We start from the raw sequence: 19,331 nt of genomic DNA on the forward strand, positions 1-19,331 counted from the left end.
TATTGGGTTGATCGAGTCCAATAGCAAAGTACAATAGGTAAAGATAGTGTATATATATCTCATACTAAGTAGTCACTCATTATTATATATTCAACATATATTCAAAGACGATAATTATGCATTTCGGACTACATGAATATCCTCTTTAATAAAATAAATCACATGTACAAGGTTATTGGGTTGATCGAGTCCAATAGCAAAGTACAATAGGTAAAGATAGTACTCAAAATAATGTTACTAGCATCTTAAAAGAAAACATAAATGCATTATGACCACCCACAAAACACTTGATATAAAATAGTTCCAACCTTTCTTTTGTTTAAGTCCACCCGACCACGTGGAACCCTTAGGTCCACCCCATCGTGCTTGTGGAGATAGCTCCAAATAGTGAATCAAAGTATACAAGGGGGATGATAGGCTCACACATGTCATACACGATGCATAGATGACGCAAGTAATGGAACAATACAGTGCAACATCAATAGAGAAGGATGATACCAAGTCATGAATCCACATAGGGTCACTACTTTAAAACTACACAAGGCATTAGATTCTAGAGTGCAGCGGAGGAAGTGTCATCATATGTCTCTTCACACAAGTCCCAACCCTCCATGTGCGGGCTTTCCTTTCATTGTATGTGCTCATGGGGACACACCATATGGAACCAAGAATTCTCTCATACGGACAAGAACGACAATCACACAATCCCTATGCTACATGAGTGGGTATGTCTATTTGCACAAGTCCCAACACTTCATGTACAGGCATGCCTTTCATCATATGTGCTACATGGGAATGGACCATATGGAACCAAGAATTCTCTCATGTGAATGAGAATAATGATCACATAATCCTTGTGTGAGCGGGAATGCCTCTTCACACAAGTCCCAATGCTCCATATGTGAGCATGTCTTCCCAAAACACCCTTGGTGTTCTGATAGCCCTCAAGGCATTCTCAACGAACCAATTTTCTTGTTATTTGTTTTAACCCAAGTCTATTGTTATGTTATCACTTGATTACAAAACTCCCCAGACATGAATGCCAAGAATACCAAGTATGCTGATGGATGAGGGACACGAGTGGGAGCCACTCCCTAGTTTCACTCTATGACTAAGCTCATGCCATATGTAAATGAAAGACATCTCAAATACATCATCGGTGGAAAGATTCAAAATTCCATTTTAATACATAAGAAAGACATACTCAATTGGGCACAATCACCAAGAGAATGATAAAAAGTGTGTTTGAGATCATTGTCCTAATTGTGGTGTGGTCATCAAGAGATCACCGTAAATTTGTCAAGGCAACTTTTGTTGCAAAGTTGTAAAAAGTGTGTTATTTTTGTTCAATGTTAGTTAATACTCAAATATTGGTTATGGACGTTGTTGGGTTAATGAGACACATAAATATCCTTGTTTCATCGACCATAGGATTGGTTATTGGAGGTATTGAAGGAAAAGTCAATAAAATTTGGAGATTTTCTGCAATTTTCACTGTTTTTCAGAATGTTACACTCTGTTTTCCATCATTTTTTTGTTGTGAAATTCTTTTTTTTGGTATTCTAAACCTATTGGGAATGAGATAAAAATGAATCCATGAAATTTTTCCTATGGTTTGATTTAATTTAATTTTGATTTGAGCAAGTTATCATAGTTTTTCTAAAAACTGTCATAAACCCTTGTTAGGGTATCCAGTCATAAAAATAAATGTATAAATCATATCCCTACTAGTGAAAAGTCACCCCAATGGGTGGGAACATGTATATTGGTATTATCTTTCATTTTTTCATGCTTTTTAGGTCTCCAAGATTCATTGGCACATGCAAATGGTGACTATTGGTATGATATTGGTCATGTATCAGACCTAGTGCAGAATCGAGGGCAGATTTGAAGTTGTAAGTGTAAGATAGACCCACTTGGTGTTTGGAGGAAGGTAGTGAGGGGTGAAAAGGGTTAGTGCAAACCCTTTACAAGCTATTGTGGCCCTTGGGTAGGGAAAATCATCAAGAACTTTATGATTGTCCCTAGATAGTGTGTGGTTGTCCTAGTGAACAAATGAAGACTGAGATTTTGGGAGTATGATGAAATGAATAATCTTATTATGTGGTGCACATATGAGATAGGGTTGTAGTGATCCTTGGGAATTTTTAAAGGAGTTTGGAGGCCCTAATAAGTGGAAACAAATCATATCTTTCCTTGTCCTAAGTGACTTGGTTGTCATAGTCATTGTTGTCAATCATCAATATGTTGCAAATGGGGTTCACATAAAAGTATTTTATTATTCAGAGACCAGTATAAAGGGTGTATCAAACTTTTTAAATTTTCTCCTAACAAATCCTAAGGATTTTAGGGCTTTAGGAAATATTTTGTGGTGTCTTTTGTCCATCAAATGGGCAGTATAGTTTGCTAGGGATTGATTTGTGTCAAGTAAGAGCAAGTGAGAACTTTGAGATTACAAAGTTGATTTTGTGGCATTGTCTCATGTTATCAAAACAATGTAATTAACATGTCCAAGGTGATATCCAAGGTCCAAGGGATTTCCAAACCTATGTGTGAGGGCTCAAACTTTTAGCAGTTTAGGATGGAGACTAGTAAGTATGCCCTAGTGAGTTGTTGCGTATGTTGAGTTTGTCATTGTGAATTACCCCCTACCTCTGCATCATGTTAACATGGTTATGCTAGTTTGAAGAGCAACCCACATTTCAAGCATTCAAGAAAACATCAAGAAACAATTGAGAAATCTATGGTCTTTGCTATGGTATTAATGTTTATCATTTGATTTTATGCATAGGTCTTAGGCTTTATTGGACGAGTGTGAATGTGAATTTGGATCTTGCATTGCATATTTTCCACTTTATTTAGATTCACATCTTCATCCTTCACAAGTATGAAGACAAGTATGATTAATTGTACCTAGCTTTGGAATCAATTTTCAATGGTAGAATTTTAACACTAACAACCATGAGCTTATCTCTCCTTAACAACAAATTTGTCCCCCTTTTACATGCACTTAGGGACCCTCATCGTTCCTTTATGGGTATGTCATATTTTATGACTATCATGGGTCTAGGGTTTCAAGAAATGAAAGAAAACCCTTTCTAAACTTTGTAATACACTAGTACCCAAAAACTCTACCCCAAGCATGTTTAATATCTTCATAACCTTATTAGAGGTTTCTAGATACTTATAGCATCTAAAATAGGCTATATTAAGTCTTTTAACACTTGATCTCACTATCATTTGACACTTGACTATTTGCTATCATTTATTTTTCGTATGTAACACTACTTTCTAGTTACTAGTCATTATAGACTATAATAAACATTGTTGACTATAATGATTATCATTTAAACTACCCACTACGATCTTATAGAATACTGCTCACTACAGAATCATAAGTCATCGCCTTCTAACATTATTATAATTTTCCCAACACTATTATACAACCTTCATGCACTGCCATACATTCTCAAAATAATGTTACACAACCTTCACTAAAAGTTTTCACTTGAGAAGGCCTCTCACCAATGAATTTAGAGATTCTTGGACTATTAAGGTTTAACAATTTTTTGATAGCTTTTGAAAGCAATTCCTACAATCCTCTGGGTAGAAACAACAATGTTCTATATGTCCATGCATCAATGAGAGAGATTTAGGATTTTCATTTATCAACATGATTGATAGAGATACCAAGAATGAAATTGCAAGGAAGATCTAATATTTATGAATGAAATTGCAAATCAATCTAAGTTAAATGTTTGATATCTTACTTATATCATGGCAACATAAAATGTATATATGCACTCAACATAGGTCTTTGCTTTTTTATTTGAGAATGTTACTAGGAATTAATAGGTGAATGATACATTGATCTACACATGAGTCACTTGTACTTTCCCGGTACTTTCATCCCTTGGTCAAGGTCGCATACCCCCTTACACTTGAATATTGTTTCCACCCTCATGATTACTTGAAGTCCATTCTCAAAACACACTAAATGACAATAGTTAGTACAAAATAGCGACCATAGCCAAGGAAGCCAAAATTTACTCATACTCAACATAATAAGAAATAACTAAATCATCTGGACCATTATTCATAACATAACCTCTTTTTCACATCATGGAAGGCCAAAATTACAAGGATCATGCTTCTTCGAAGGAGCCATTGTTCAGAGCCACCAAACTATCAACAAGAGTAGAAGCTATTAGGCTCATAAAATTTTAGGACATATAAAGAGTTGAATCAGAAGAGAGATCATGAAGCATACAATACAAAGTTATTCATGGAATAGACATCTGAAAACTCCTCATTCATGAAGTAACAAAATGTTAAAGAAAATGACAAGTAATAAAAAAACTTACAAGGATGAGGCATATTCATAACTTTTGCAGTCTCGCCTTGGATATCAACACTAGAAGCAACTCATATTGTTCATGTATATACAAGACAATATGGGAGTTCATTATACCCAGCAACTTGTGGTGTTGTTGATCGTGTAGGCTCTGTTGGACCCTGCAATTAAGATTGAATATATATTATTCAATAAGATTAACTGTGCAACATAATGAAATATTGAAAAGTGTGTTATCTTCTTGAGCTTCACTTGGTTTCGAGAATAGTTTAATATTCTCTACTTAACAGGGCCAACCACATGAAGGTGGAAGCTCATTTGGCCCCTCCCCGCCCCCACTAACATCACTCTAAATTACCTGTTAACATCTTATAACATTCATTCATTCATTCATTCTACCATTAATAAAATATATCATTCATTCATTAATATCACATAACGTTCATTAACACATAACATTGATTAACATTAATTAATACACAACATTCATCAATATTAATTAACACATATCATCCATAACCATTAATTAGCACATAATTACATTCACTAACACATAAAAATCAGTCATTATCAAATACGGTAAATTACAATCGTTTCTTTTTTTGTTTTTTCGTTGAAGCTATGAAAAGACTAAGTGGAACATCAGTTTCTTCATCATTTCCCCCCGCTGCAGTTGTTCCACCCTCTGCTCGTGATCTTGATGTATGCCTAGTCCTATACTTAGGATGAGGACACTGAAGCAGAGGGGGGTCCTTTGCAATAACAAAGAAATGGGCTAAGTTCAAAACATTTTTTATTATTGTTACAAGTATTTCATTAATTTAGAGAACATAACTGTTGCGCTCTTTACCTGATGGAGCCACATCATTTTATCTAGCCTCAACCTCAACATGTTGAACACCCTCTAGGTCATCTGGAGTTGAAATACTAAAGGTTACATTAATGTTGAACACCAATTGCAATTATATTTGTTTAAAGGAATAACAATGGTCCTCTTTACCTGAGTGGGGAACATCATGTTCCTGATGTTGTGTACCTAGATCATGCTCCACTTGGTCACCACCGGCAACATGCTCTAAAATATTAACAAAAAAGGTTACATTAATTACTACTCTAATTACAAATTAATATGTTTAATTGTATTAATACATAAATAAATTTAAATAGAAAATGAATACCTCCACTACTGGGATGCACATCCAGACCTTCATGTGCATGTGGTGTTCCACGATTAGCAAACTGCATCCAATGTCATGCACATTGTTATCATTGCTTGCTTATTTAAAACAAACATAGTCACTTTATGTTGGAACTCAACAACAATTAGATTATTGATAAAGTATTCAATCTGAAATAATTTCCATTTAGCATATTTACCTGTGTGAGGGATGCACTCGAATATTGTGTATGCCCACTCAATTCTCATAGCGGATCAGCCACCGCTGAATAGCCTTGCTGGTAGGCAATTCTCTTGTCATCTTCTATGGGCGCTCTATTGAATTCAGAGCCCTGCATTTTTTCTTTGTATCATGAATTTTGCTTGCATTGTTTGATTAAAAAAAAATCGTTTGTAATTTATTAATATTTTGATGCAATATTTCATTTACATGAGATACTTACAATTCATGCAACAAGTTTCATATAACCACCAGAGCCGAGTTTGTGTTGCCCATTCTTTTCTTGTCTTGCCTTGGTTGCCTTCGACGTGTCACTCAGTCTATAAAAAGTTTGAAATATGTTAGATTATATAAATATAAAGAGTAATTAATTAGTGCATAATTAAATTCTTAATAGTATCTCGTACCTTCTTTTGGCGTTTGGTGGAGTTTTTCCTTTTTTCCTTTCAATTCTCTCTTTGGCATCCAAAATCTGGTCCTTCCACTCCCTCTCTAGAATCATGGGGGGACGCTCATACTTTAGGTTCCTCTCTAAATGGGTCATGTATTGGTCCCTCACATACTTTAGATATGTGCCAGCTTTTTCAAGGAGCTTGGTTTTGTCAAAGGTGTCATTTCCAAACCACTCAATCATTTGGTTTGTCAATTCATCTTTTAACCTTTTTTCTTGGTCATTCCACTTTTTAAAGAAAAAACAAACCTGTTAGATTCATAAATGAACTGAACCTACATTTATTACAGTTCAAGAAATGGATCAAAGAAAATCTATTCTAGCAATGATATGAAATCAAAATAGTGGATTAGGGTTAGTTCACATATGATGTACCACCTTTTACGTATGGTGGGCCCAAATATATGCAATATAATGTCACTAAGATGTTTATAGAAAATATCATTTCCCGCAAAAAAATCATGGGATCATTAGTCAAAAACGAGTGATCATAAAGTAAATTACAATTAGACTATATACAATAATAATTTTAAAGTACCTGGAACCTTTTGTATCTTTAAGGGAATCATTTCTTTGTCACTCACCACCAATGTGGCTTGCAACGTTCCTGTACTAGCAATACGAGAGGATTTAGGAAATGATGGTATGTTATCAGTAGTAGTCGCCTTTGGCACATCCTCACGAGCAACTCCTCCTACAGAAAATGAATCCGCTATGAAATGCCCCCAAGAAAGAAGGCTTGAAGGGAAATAAACACATAACAAAAGATAGAGGAAAAGAGGGATCTACCAACAGTGGGTGGGACAATATGGCATGCATTAGAGGATGTTTGAATGTTATGTGTTTTTGACATTGCGGTCGGCAATATAGGTGGGGCTAACCTATCATGAGGTGATGATGATATTTGCACAGGAACATTGACAACACCTGAAGAATAATACATTAAATATATGAAAAGTGCAAGAATTGTAAACAAGGATGAACCTTTATTTTGAAGATTGACATTATCAAGTATGATGTGTTTTGGGTACTCAAAGTGATAAGCCAAGCAAGTGATAATACAAGAAAATCGTCATCACCTGAAGTACCTGCAACACCCTGATCATGGCAACGACTTTCATGAGGGTGGATAAATTACTGTAAAAACAACATGTACATATTTTAGTTAATGACATAAAAGAGAATAAAATATAAACCATTATTGAACTTTTGTTATAATAAAAGCTTTCATTACTGCTTACTTGCAAGTTTTCTATTGTCCGAATCAATACTTCCACCCTCTCTCGTATCTCATCAGTCATAGGATGTATGGTTGCCAAAGCAACAATCTCTTTAGTAATTTTTCTAAGAGGCTTTTTTATGAATTCCATAGGGTGTGTGGAATTTTTAGGGTCATCATTGATTAATCCTATTGATTCCACATCCCTAGAGAGGTGCTCAGGTACTGCAACTCCCTTTCCCTTTCCCCGAGCATCTGTCTGTGTCAAGAATATCATTAACAGTTACAAAATTAGTCTAAATCTCTAAAAAAAGAACATAATAATGTAACAGTTTGCTTCTATCTAATTTATACAATTACAATGAGGTTTACCTACTCAGTAGAAGTGTCTCAACCGACACCCTTGTCTGCGATATGTGATGGATCCATGTCACCCTATGACAAAGAAAAAATATAAAAAATGTTAGCGAAATTAAACCAATAGACTTAGCAAACAAAAATCATAATAAAATGGTATATTGGATTCATTAATTGGAGGTTGGTTAATTTAAATGGTATATAGTACATATGACCCCCATGATATTAACTTTTTTTTGTATCTATACGATTCAAACTATAATCGATTAGAATCTCTTCGCCTACACTTATTGATTTTATCGCACATACAAATACACGATTTCCCTCGCGTGCCTCAAATAGGCAATTGGATTGTTTATTAATTGACCCAGGTCACGTACTATTTATAAAACTTGCAATGTTCCCTGTTGCTTTTGGTCGACCATAAATGTATACAACCACTTGTTTACTTTGATCATTATCTTTTTGTTGTATATAATTTGCTGACAGTGCATACCTACGCATAATTTTTTTATATTTAACAATCTGCATCCAATTATTGTAATTGTAACAAGGTCCGACAAACTCCATCAATTCAACAACTTTCTTGTAACAGACCTTTATGGCATCCATGGAAAATAAGCCGAAATCATCTAACGACAAAGGTGCTATGTGATATATCCTATCGTTAACACAAAAAATGGTGTTTATTGGAGGAAGTTCCTTGGGCACCCATTGTTTCTGTAGATGTTTGTACCTCAATGCCGCTTCAATTTCACCTTTGGTCTCATCATCATAAGAACATGACCCCCCATGAGAAAGGAAAAATTTCATACATTTATTGAATTTTCTTCTAATCTTTTGACCTCTTGTTGATCTCCCTATTGTAGACCTACTACATGTCTCACTTTCATTTTCTATTCCTGCATTTCCCTCACTCGATGAAGATAGATTTGACAAATACCTATTTGGGGGAACCTGGACTCCATCAAATGAGAGAGAAATTTTGCAAATGAGGGTAATGTTGATGAAGAAGTCGGCCCTAAAGTTGATTTTGGGATTAAAATTATAATAAGTCCAACTGGGGCCTGAAGTGTTGATAACTGTAATAGATTTACTGCTATTGTCAAGGTTTGAAAAATTGAGGAAGTTTGTTTTCCAAGAAATTTAAAAAAAAAAATTGTCTCTATAGGGTGTATTGACTAGTTATACCTGTCCATCCATGACACTCTGCAGGATCCTTGTCAAAGGGGTTCAGGTTCTTACACATGTAATTCAATTATCTTATGTTAGCTAAAAAATAGATAGTACACAACATGAATAACATTAACTTTGTAGACAAAAATAGTATTAAATAATAAAAAGATGTCATCAGAGTCATTGTAAATTTTTTAATTCCTTACCTTTACTTTATGTAGACTATGCATGATCCTCAACTAAATGGTTGACGATGTCTGTAGTCAACGACCTGTTTCCACCAAGGGTGATAGCATCACACAGGGACTATACATGAAATCAACACCATCAATTGAGCATCATAAGCATTACTACATTTGTAAGTTGATAAACAATAAATACATACGTATCATAAGCATCATAAGAATCACATGATGTATCATCATAGATGTAATTGAGCATCACAATTAGCATCACATATGTGTCATCATAAACATGTAATCCATCACATAAGTAATAAACAATCCACATTCTATAAATAAACATAAAGTTCAAAAAATGTCACATGCATCATCATAAACATGTAATCCATCACATACGTATTTTAAATCAACATCCATCGCATAGCTAATAAACAATCCAAATTCCATAAATAAACACAAAGTTTAAAAAATGTCACATAAATAGTCACTCTCCCTATCTCCATCTCCATATTAAAAGGTGCATCATTAATTAATTATGTAATGGCATTAGAATACAAAACATAATGAATTAATTATGTAAAAAAAAATCTATCAAGAAATCAATATTAAATTGATAATATACTAATCACATACCTCATATATTTCATTCATCATCATGAACATCAAGGTCATTATCGCCAACATCATTGCCGCCATCATCATCATCATCATCATCATCATCATCATCATCATCATCATCATCATCATCATCATCATCATCATCATCATCATCATCATCATCATCGTCATCATCGTCATCATTGTCGTCGTTGTCTTTGCCATCATCATCACCATCATAGTCTTCGCCATCATCATCACCCTCACCATCACCATCACCATCATCATCATCATCATCATCATCATCATCATCATCATCATCATCATCATCATCATCATCATCATCATCATCATCATCTTCTTCTTCTTCTTCTTCTTCTTCTTCTTCTTCTTCTTCTTCTTCATCATCATTGAGAAACTATCGATCGTGATCATCATCTACTTCATCTTCTACTTCTTTGGTATCTTCTTCTTCCATCACATTATACTTTATCGGCCTTCCTCTTGGATCATGTCTAACACCAAATGACCAACCCGGTTTATGTGGGACCTCTGAGTAAAATACTTGCTCACATTGCCTTGGAAGAACATAGGTCTCATCCCCAACTGGTTCAAATGACCTTGTATTTACCATTGCAAAACCATTATCATGTTCAATAACAGTTCTATCAGGACCATTTTTATTCAATCGTAGCCTGCACCATTTAACGACGAACAAAACTAATTTGAAAGAATTAAAGTCACACTCAAGTATATCATCCAAAATGCCACAGTATCAATTTTGAGACTGTTGAGGATGTATGTCATTTCTCGATGAAATATTTGTCACCTCAAAGACAGCAGTGATGCCAAAATCACAAGTTTTTTTCATGTCATCCAACCTTTTTATGCAAAATTTATGACCTTTGCAGCACATAGCGTTGTGGTGTTTGACCTACGATATGTCAAACATGTAAAATTTATTGCATTGTGAGTTGATAAACATATGGGTGATTAATAAATTTATACGTACCTATTTATCTCTTAAACCATATGCTAAATCAATTTCCCTTTGCATAACATTGGAATCTCCATTACGATGAGCTTCTTAAACCAATGAAGCCACACCTTCCCATGTTAATGTGCATCCAAAATATTGACAATGTTCAATCCATACCGTCATCCAATCAAGATTGTTTACAATATACAAATGTAGTGCATCCCACTCTTGACCAACTATACAAAAAATAAATAGACGTCTTACAACTGTATTATTTTAAAGATTAAGAATTAATTAACTACAATAACATCTTATAATTGTTGGTATTTTGGTATGGTTTTGTCATTGATATCAACACCTACTAGCACTTATCAACTCTAGCACTTTGAAGAATTGGCAATGTTCACCGGCAAGTAAATGACTTATCCAGAGTCACCGGTATCTGGTACACCGGCATGATATAATGTTCACCGACACTTGGAATGGCATGGAAAACACCTGCTTATGTTGAAGACATCGTTTGGACACTTTTTCTTGGAGATTTGTTCATTGGCATATTCGTATTTGCATATTTGTTATTACCGGAAAATAGGTCCAGGATATACATCGACAGGTTTATCTATTCCTGATCAGCACGACACGCTGTGGAGATGTTTTATTATTGTTGTAAATGAATCAAGCCGACATGTTGAATCGGTTATTGCATCGGATATTTCTTTATTTGTAAATTGATTTTATTGTAATATCCTTTATAGCTGACCTACTAAAATTGGTCTTAGGTTATGGTATAAATGTAAGATCTTATTTGTAAGATCAAATGCTGAATGAAGAAATAATTTGGTATATGCTAGAATAAGCAGAGCTTTACACACATACATCATTTGAAGGTTGAAGCAAGGTTTTTGTAAAGACAATCAGAACTACACTGGTACTGAATCCAGCATAGTAAGATGCTATTTTGAGCAGTACATCCTTATTGGATTTAACCATCCAATTGTAGTTAGTGTGACTCCTATTTGTGTTTGAACATTGAGCTCTAGGTGCTAGGCCTTTCTGCATGTGTAGACCCCATTTGTATACACATACTATCTGTAGTAGTATCATCTCATTCTGGGTAATGTTTCCCACCGTGGTTTTTCCCCTTACAGGGTTTCCACATACAAATATTGGTGTTATGTGTTATGGATGTTATTGTCTTTCTATTTCATGCATTAATCTGTACTGGTATTGCAATTAACTTATAAAACTGTCTACCAGCATAAAAGATTGGTTTACCATTATCAAGAATTAAAGTTGGATAAGTTGTGTTTGGTTTGAATTTATTATACTGATTCACCCCCCCTCTCAGTTGTCCCTGGGACCTAAGAATTGGTATCAGAGCCTAGTCCTCTTTTGTAGAAGTTTAACAGCTTGAGGAGATCCAATGTCTACTAACTATTTCAGGAAGGACAATCCTAAACTTGATAGAACTAGCTATGGCATATGGAAGATCAGGATGGAGACATATCTGAATTGCATTGGAAAGGACATCTGGGAAGTTACAAAGAATGGCTATACTACTCCTACTCCCTGTCAACCTAATCCACCTACCTTAGGAAAAGATGAGGAAAATGACTACAAAGCTAGAGAAGCACTTTTGAGCGCATTATCAAATTAGCAAATCATGGGATTATCAGATAGGTCTACTACTAAAGCTATTTGGGATCACTTGGAAACATTGAATGAAAGAGATTCCATAGTCAAAATTGCAAAACTTGAAAGCTTTCGGGTTAGGTATGAAAATTTGAAAATGGAAGAAGATGAAAGGATTTCTGCTTTTATGGAAAGAGTTAATGAAATTGTTTTGGGTATTAAATATTGTAGAGGAACCTTAAGTGAAGATGAAATCATTTCAAAAGTTTTAAGAGGATTGCCACCAACATATAAAGTGAAGGTTACTACTATAAATGAGTTAAGAACAATGCCTAATACATCAGTAACTACGGATACATTGATTGGAAAACTTTCAGCTTTTGAAATTGAGGAATTTGGTCTTGTTGCTACTATAAAGATAGATTCAGCTTTTAAGGCATCAACATCATCTGCACCATTGTTTGACAAGTCTGATTGGAAAGCCTTTTATGCAGGAGAACTTGAAGAATGCAGGAGAGAAAATGAAGAACTTGAAGCACTATTTGCAAGGAAAATGCCGAAAGGTCCAATTGCAAGTAAGTATTAAGGTAAAGCATCCTTTAAATGCTTGAACTGTAATAAGATTGGTCATATGGATTCTAGATGCCCTGATAGACATGCTAGACTAAGAGAAGACGCTAGGAGAACATACAAGCCTAACCCTGAATCTCAGAGATACAGATTTAAGAAGAAAAAAGATAAATTTTGTTATCTTGTTGATGAAGGAGTCATTGATGATTCTGATGAAGATCTAGCAGACAATGGATGGGTTTTTGTTGCTATAATAGAAGATCAATCGGCACCTACTATACAACTAGTAGAGCAGGCCCTGGTAGCTAAAGTTGAAGTTAAGGATGAATGGATCATTTATTCGGAATGCTCACATCATATGACTAGTGATAAAAGTAAATTCATGAAGTTTCAAGAATATAATGGAGGTCTAGTAAGATTTGGAGATGATAAAGCTTGTTTGATCAAAGGTAAAGGTACAATATCTCTTGATGGTAAGCATAATACTGACAATGTTTACTATGTGGAAGGTTTAAAGAATAATTTTTTGAGTGTTGGTCAATTAGTTGAGAAAGGATTTTAGTTACAATTCAAGAATGGAAAATGCAAAATTATGAACAGAACTGGTTTGAAAATTGCAACCGGAAATCAAACTAGAGGAAATATCTTTCATTTGAATAACAGTGAAAAGACATGCCTAATTGCACATATTGATGAAAGTTAGCTATGGCATAAGAGACTATGTCATGTAAATTTTGATTGCATGGTAAAAATCAGTACTACTAAAGAAATTAGAGATTTACCTAAGATTGTTAAGCCTCACAATCCGGTATGTAAGGAATGTCAATTTGGAAAACAAATTGGAGCAACTTTTAAAAGTATTCCAAAAAAATCCAATAATGCTCTTGACTTAATTCATACTAATTTATCTGGTCCAGCTACAACTAAAAGTTTACAAGGTGATAGATATTTCATGCTAATCATTGATGACTACTATAGAATGTGTTGGGTTACTTTTCTCAGAGAAAAATCAAAAGCACTTGGGAAGTTAAAACTATTCAAAGCAATGGTAGAGAATGAAACCGGTAAGAAAATCAAATGTTTGAGATCAGATCAAGGAGGAGAATTTACTATTGGTATTTTGGTATGGTTTTGTCATTGATGTCAATACCTACTGAATTCACCTACTTTGGAGATCCAACAACATTCACAGGCAAACAGTAAACTTTGCAACAGTTACTGGCATATGATTCACCAGCAGGATATATTGTTCACCGGTACCTGGAATGATATGGAAGACACTTGGTAATGTCGAAGACATCATGTGGACACTTTATTTTGAAGAAATAATCATTGGTATATTCATATTTGCATATTTCCTTTTACCGATAAATAGGTCCAGGTTATCTAGGGTTACACTAGCAGGTTTATCTTTTCCAGATCAGCATGGCACACTATGGAGATGATTTATTATTGTTGTAAATGCATTAAGCTGACATGTTCAATCAATTATTGCATCGGATATTATATTATTTGTAAAATGTTTTTATTGTAATATCTTGTAGAGCTGACCTACTAAAATTGGTCTTAGGGTATGGTATAAATGTAAGATCTTATTTGTAAGATCAAGTGTGGAATGCGAAAAAGAATTATGTGAAGGTATATGCAATATCAAGTAGAGGTATACATGAAGACATCATTTGTAGGTAAAGTTAGGTTTTTGTAGAAGCATATCAACATTACACCAGTACGGAATCCAGCATATGAAGATGCTATTTTGTGCAGTACATTCTTATTGGATTTAACCATCCAACCATTGTCAGTGTGACTCCCATTTGTGATTGAGCAGTGAGCTCTAGGCTGTTGGCCTTTCTGCATGTGCAGACCCCTTTTTGTACACTTACTATCTGTAGTAGTATCATCTGATTGTGGGTAGGGTTTCCCACCGTGGTTTTTCCCCTTACAGGGTTTCCACGTAAAAATATTGGTGTCATGTGTTGTGGATGACTTTGTGTTTATGTTTCATGCATTAATCCTTACCGATATAGAAATTTACTATTAACACTGTCTACCGGTATACTTAACTGGTTTACTGGTTTTAAGCATTAAGTTGGTTAAATAAGATTTTGGTTTGAATTTATTAGACAACTGATTCACCCCCCCCCTCGCAGTTGTCTCTGAGACCTGACAATTGGTATCAAAGCTTAGTCCTCTTTTGCAGAAGTTTAACAACTTGAGGAGATCCAATGTCTACTATTATTTCAGAAAGGATAGTCCTAAACTCTATGGAACCAACTATGGGATATGGAAGATCAGAATGGAGACACATTTGAATTGCATCGGTAAAGACATCTAGGAAGTTACTAGGAATGGTTATACTGCTATTGTAGCTGGTTAGATTGCTCTAGCTACCTTAGCCAAATATGAAGAGAATGATTGCAAAGCAAGAGAAGCACTTTTGAGCACATTATTAGATCAACAAATCATGGTATTATCAGATAGGTCTACTACTAAAGCTATTTGGGATCATTTGGAAACACTGAATGAAGGAGATTCCACAGTCAAAATAGAAAAACTTGAAAGCTTCTGAGTCAGGTAGGAACATCTGAAAATGGAAGAAGATGAAAGGATTTCTACTTTTACGGAAAGAGTAAATGAAATTGTTTTGGGTATTAAATGTTGTGGAGGAACTTTGAGTGAAGATGAAATTGTTTCAAAAATATTAAGAGGTTTGCCACCGGCATATAAAATGAAAGTTACTGCTATAAATGAGTTGAGAACAATGCCTAATACATTAGTAACTAGGGATACATTGATTGGAAAACTTTCAGCTTTTGAAATTGAGGAATTTGGTCCTATTGCTACTATAAAAACTAATTTGGTCTTTAAAGCATCAACATCATCTGCTCCATCATTTGACAAATAAGATTGGAGAGCCTTTTATGCAAGAGAACTTGAAGAAACCAGAAAGGAGAATGAAGAGCTTGAAGAACTTGAAGCACTATTTGCAAGGAAAATGCCAAAAGGTCCAATTGGAAGTAAGTATGAAGGTAAAGCACCCTTTAAATGTTTTAACTACAATAAGATTGGTCATATGGCTTCAAGATGCCCTGATAGACATGCTAGACTAAGAGAAGAAGCTAGAAGAACATACAAGCCTAATCTTGAATATCAGAGATACAGATTTAAGAAGAACAAAGATAAATCTTGTTACATTGCTGATGAAGGTGTGACTGATGATTTTGATGAGGATCCAATAGACAATGGATGGGTTTTTGTTGCTATAACAAAAGATCAACCAGCACCTATTGCTCAACTGGTAGAACAAGCCCTAGTAGCTAAAGTTGAATCAAAGGATGAATGGATTATTGACTCAGGATGCTCACATCATATGACTGGAGACAAAGGTAAATTCTTGAACTTTCAAGAATACAATGGAGGTTTAGTAAGGTTTGGAGATGGCAAAGCCTATTCAATCAAAGGTAAGGGTTCATTATCTCTTGATGGTAAACATAACACTGACAATGTCTACTATGTTGAAGGATTAAAGCATAATCTTTTAAGTGTTGGTCAATTAGTTGAGAAAGGTTTTCAGTTACAATTTAAAAATGGAAAATGCAAAATCATGAATAGAATTGGTTTGGAAATTGCAACCGGTAATCAGACTAGAGGTAATATCTTTCATTTGAATAACAGTGAAAAGGCATGCTTAATTGCACATATAGATGAAAGTTGGTTATGGCACAAGAGACTATGCCATGTAAATTTTGATTGTATGGTAAAAATCAATACTTCTAAGGCAGTTAGAGATCTAACTTAAATTGTGAAACCTCATAATACAATTTGTAAGGAATGTCAATTTGGAAAACAAGTTAGAGCTAGTTTCAAAAGTATACCAGAAAAATCCAATAATGCTCTTGATTTAATTCACACTGAGGCTAGAACTAAAAGCTTACAAGGTGATAGATATTTCATGCTAATTATTGATGATTATTCTAGAATTTGTTGGGTTACTTTTCTCAGAGAAAAATTAGAAGCACTTGGGAAGTTCAAACTATTCAAAGCAATGGTTGAAAATGAAACCGGTAAGAAAATCAAATGTTTAAGATCAGATCAAGGAGGAGAATTCACATCTAAGGACTTTAATACATTATGCGAAGTGAATGGAATCAAAAGACAATTATCAGCACCTCACACACCACAATAGAATGGAGTTGTTGAAAGGAAAAACAGAACTATCTTGGATGCAGCAAGAAGTATGTTATCAGAAGAAAATCTACCACATGTGTACTAGAGAGAGGCAGTAAGCACTACTGTCTATACATTCAACAACGTTCACATCAAAGGTGAAACCGGTAAGACCCCTCATGAACTATGGTTTGGTAATATTCCTACTCTTAAGTATTTTAGAATTTTTGGAAGTAAATGTTATATTAGAAGAGATGAGTATATTGGAAAATTTGATCCTAGAAGTTTTAATAAAAGATGTTTTAATAAAAGATTGCAGAAAATTGTTGAGAGTACAAATGTAAAGATTGATGAACAATTCAGAGGAACTTCATGGTATATAGACTCTTAACTGGCAACAGAAGTTGTGACAAATGAACCTACACTGAATCCACCAGTACAGAATGAAGATCCAGTTAGCCCGGTATCATCAGAGGATTCCATAGTAATTGAAGAACAATAGCAAACTAAGACACCCCGGTATGTAAGACTAAATCATTCTGAAGATCAGATAATTGGAAACAAATTCAAAGGAGTTATGACTAGAGGAAGATTGGAAAATGAAGAGGTATGTCTTATTTTTTAAATTGAACCATCATCTATCAATGAGGCATGTGAAGATAAATTTTGGATTAAAGCTATGGAAGAAGAATTAGGACAAATTGAGAAAAATAATACTTGGACATTAGTTCCCTGGCCTAAAGATAAAAATGTAATTGGAATCAAATGGGTATTTAGAAACAAACTTAGTGAATATGGAAAGGTTGTCAGAAATAAAGCAAGACGAGTGTGTAAGGGATATTCTCAGAAAGAAGGAGTTGATTACAATGAAACCTTTGCACCACTAGCCAAAATTGAGGCAGTTAGATTATTCTTGGCTTTTGTAGCTCACAAGGATTACAAAGTTTATCAAATGGATATTAAATGTGCATTTTTGAATGGAGATCTTGAAGAGGAATTTTATATTGAACAACCTGATGGATTTTCTTTGATAGATGACAATGATATGGTTTGGAGGTTAAGAAAAGCTCTATATGGATTGAAACAAGCCCCAAGAGCTTGGTATGCAAGATTGGATAAGTATCTTTTAAAGATTGGTTTTACTAAAGGAAATGCATATAGTAATTTATATTACAAAGTAACTAATGATGACATCTTGATTATTGAAGTATTTGTTGATGATATAATCTTTGGAGGAGAAGATGGATTATGTAAAGAATTTTCTCTTGAAATTCAGCAAGAATTTGAAATGTCTATGATTGGAGAAATAAAATTCTTTTTAGGATTGCATATTTCACAGACTGATAAAGGTATATTTTTGAGTCAATCTAAGTACTTGAAAGAACTACTAAAGAAATTTGGGATGGAGAACTCTAAACCGGTAAGCACACCTATGACTACAAATGACAAATTATTTGAAAGGAATGAATCTACACCTGTTAATCCAACTAGATACAAATAAATGATAGGAGGTTTACTGTATTTGACACAAACCAGGCCTGATATTATGAATGCAGTATGTATTGTTTCTAGATTTCAGAGTAATCCTAGGGAAAATCATGAGTCAGCAGTGAAAAGGATTTTTCGGTACTTACAAGGCACAGCAAATCTTGGATCATGGTATCCTAAAGATGAAAATTTTGATCTATGTGCATACACAGATGCAAATTGGGCAGGAGATGTGGATGATAAAAAAAGAACCACTATAGGAGCATTTTTTCTTGGAAAGAGATTAGTTTCTTGGTTGAGTAAGAAACAAAGTTGTACATCTTTATCAACAGCAGAATCAGAATATGTTGTAGCAGTAACAAACTGTACATAGGTACTTTGGCTTAAGCAAATGTTGAAAGACATAAAGGTAAAATGCAAGGAACCTATTACTATATATTGTGATAACACTGCAGCAATTGATATATCTAAAAATCCAGTATTACATTCTAAAACAAAACATGTTTCTATCAAACTGAATTTTTTAAGGGAAAAAGTTGAAGAAAAAGAGATAAAACTGGTTTATGTAAATACTAAAGAACAGCTTGCAGATATTTTCACAAAACCTTTTCCTAAGGAGACTTCTAAGTATCTCAGAGATTAGCTTGGAGTCATACCACCACCAGTAGAGACTTAGACAGTTGATGATTGTCATCAACCGATAGAATTAAATGGACAAATCATTTTCCGGTATTTGATGAGGAAGCTACTTCTCAGGGGGGG

This window comes from Cryptomeria japonica, chromosome 11 (assembly GCF_030272615.1).
Source record: "Cryptomeria japonica chromosome 11, Sugi_1.0, whole genome shotgun sequence".
Classification (NCBI taxonomy): Eukaryota; Viridiplantae; Streptophyta; class Pinopsida; order Cupressales; family Cupressaceae; genus Cryptomeria; species Cryptomeria japonica.